Genomic DNA, 2858 nt, shown 5'->3' on the forward strand with positions numbered 1-2858 from the left:
AAGAGGCTTCAGGTCCCTTTTTGGAGCAGGCCACATGCCCAATTCACCTGTGAGGCCTAAGAGAGGCACACAATCCTTGTTAGGTCACTGTCTCAGTTAAAAACATCAGTAAAGTGGTTGTGCTCATGCAGATGAAGGTTCTGGTCACAAAGCTGCTCCAGTGCAGTACAGGGTGGGACTGGATTCTAGGTGCATGTAACTTCTGTAGCTCACACACTTTTTTTTCAGGCTCTCTTCAATCCCGCTATTCTGACTTCCTCTTGTGGATTAGTCCCAGTAGGCAGCCACAACACACCACTGCTCACTTCCTTCCTCCCTAAAGGGATGGAGGAACAAGAGAGGAAGGGCAAAAGCAAGAAAACATGTGGGCTCAGATTAAATTTGTGAGGGAAACTTGGAAGAAGAGAAAAAGAAAACAAAGACAAGTGATGTAAATGCAACCACTCACCACCTCCCAAGAGTAGAGGGATGCCCAGACAGTTCCCAAGCAAAGGACAGTCAACATCCCGAACTCCTCTCTTCTCCCTTTTTATTGCCGAGTGTAACACTGTTTGGCATGGAACATCTTTTTGGTTAGTTCGGGCCCTCTGCCTGCTTGTGTCCCCTACCAGTCTCTGCACTCCTCATGTCACTCTTTCTGTAGGGAATCACACTCATTTAAAGACCAAGGTTGTTCCTACGTCTGCAGCAGGGAAACAGAAAATACTTGTTTGATTTCACAGTAGTGGAACTGTGTTGCGTTCCAATTTAGCAAGAAAAGACTAGAATTCTGTGCGGAGTCCTGTCGTTCCAACAATCAATTCAGTGTGGGAAACCTGTTTGTTAGAAGTGACAAGGAGAAGATGGATGTTAGAGATATCAACTTTGCCAGCTTATCGCTGCCGTGGCTGACACAGGATTCTTCTTGTATTTTGTCACGCATGAACAAGAAAGATGTCGACTCAGAGATGGAGGCTCCATGAGGATAACAAATATCAGTCCACCATACTGCAAGTTTTTCTCACCCAGAAAGCCAGCTGAATTCTCCTGAGCTGTGTGCTAGCCTTTATACCTGCAGTAAAGCAGAGGTCCTGTCACAGAAGCTTGCAGCATGATGTGCTTGTCTAATAGGGACACAGCTCGAGGTCACGTTCACGTTCGGGTGTGCTCCCAGCAGCCCTGAAACGCAGGCCAGGCACACTCGGCTGCAGCACCCCTCTTACACGTCTGAAGAGGCTAATTCCCCCCGGTCCCATCTGTGTTCCCTGTGTACCAGGCCTCCTGCAACCCCATAAAACATTAATTTAATAAAAGCCCCAATGACATGACAGCTTACAGCCAGTCACAAACTCATATTGATTCCTGAATAATTCATTTGGCAGAGGATGGGGCAGAAAAAGGTAATTTCTGTGGGATTTTTGTCTTGGTAAACTGCTCACCCTGTGGCCAGTTCCACCGCAAGGCATTTGTTTCAGGAGACCGTCCAATTCTGAAGGAAACTTGTATTTTCTTGTAAGGCATTGGGCACCTCTGACCCATGTTTTATCTTGCCACAGTTGGACAGCCTTACTGATTCACTGCTCCCATGATGGATATCATGGCAGGAGACACATTTTTGGTAAATTTGAGAGCTCTAGAACATATTACTTGGCTAGAAAAACGTGCCTTAACTCATGGTGAGGAAGAACGCTCAGCCTAGCCCTAAACCTGAAGTCTCCTGAGTTCTCTGGCACTGGAGAGCCCTGCACCTTCAGCTTCCCTGCATTGTAGCTGTGAATGCAGCCCACTGGAAATTAAAGCCGCTCGGATCAGATGCTGTTAAAACAAAATGGTGAACAAAAGAATAACCAACTTTATTTGAAATCCTGTCAATCACTCATCACATAGTGCTTGTGGCGAAAACTCCGTAAAGGAAACAAAGAACTAGAGGCTAGACATTTATTTTTAACTTGGGAGATAATTTTGGTCTACGCAGCTCGTGGCTAGAATTTTTCATCAGAGAAAATTCACGCATCTTTTTAGCCTTCAGATAATATTTTAAGATTATAAAGCATATTTGAACTTCCTGCGAAAACCTGAGGCCCCAGATGGCAAACTCTGAAAAGATAATATTCTTGCAGCATAAAGTGACGCTTTCTACAGTGCCTCATGTTCACTGCGAACGATCCAGCTTATGCTCCAAACCAAATGCTTGCTCTATATTTAGCATGGCAAAGTCTATTGTGAAGTGGTGCAGTTTGGTGGTTACCACGTGTGCAGTCCCAGAGCAACAGTTTGGGTCGATCAGAGCCAGTTTCTGAAACGAGAAAATGGTTAACGCGCACGGATGTAACGCGACTTGGAACAGCTTTTGGTTGATTTGGGGGAAAAAAAGAACTTGAGTGGTCTTTGAACTGGCAAAGAACGCTAGGATGAGTGCTTACAAAGGGAAGTAGAGATCTAAAAATAATAACAATAGTTTAAAAAGACACAACGTGAGGAGGCTGGCAGTTCAGTCTCCTCAGAGGGCGGCAGGCTCGCTCAGGCTGAGCACGGCGTCCCAGCGTTCAGGGGGCTGCCGGCGGGCAGAACGCCAGGCTCGGGGATCCCCGGCTGTGCCTCGCTTCTGAGTTTGCACCGCCCGCGGGGACTCCAAGCCCCGTGGCGTGTCGCAATCGCCTCGCTCGGCTCTCGGCGGCTCTCAAACTTGCCTCAGAAAGCCGCCGGGACGGAAACCCAGGCAGGGCAGCGACTGAGGGGAGGGCACGGCACGGCCGAGCCGGGCGGGCACCCCGGCAGGCGGGGAGGCGCCTGTGGCGGAGCCGGGTCGTCCTGGTCGGGGCTGCGGGTGGCCAACGGGGCCGGAGGGGGGGGGGGGGCGGGGAGGCGGGCCGAACCAC

General features: G+C 49.2%; 1 long non-coding RNA gene across 1 annotated transcript; it reads right to left on the reverse strand.

Moving 5' to 3' along the window:
* Positions 1–2158: 2158 nt before the first annotated feature.
* LOC118157173 lies at positions 2159–2645 on the reverse strand. Its single transcript, XR_004746563.1, has 2 exons — positions 2403–2645; positions 2159–2275 (listed from the first exon to the last, which is right to left on the reverse strand). It is a non-coding gene; the product is annotated as an uncharacterized LOC118157173 (long non-coding RNA).
* Positions 2646–2858: the final 213 nt, after the last annotated feature.

This window comes from Oxyura jamaicensis, assembly GCF_011077185.1.
Source record: "Oxyura jamaicensis isolate SHBP4307 breed ruddy duck chromosome 4 unlocalized genomic scaffold, BPBGC_Ojam_1.0 oxy4_random_OJ44646, whole genome shotgun sequence".
Classification (NCBI taxonomy): Eukaryota; Metazoa; Chordata; class Aves; order Anseriformes; family Anatidae; genus Oxyura; species Oxyura jamaicensis.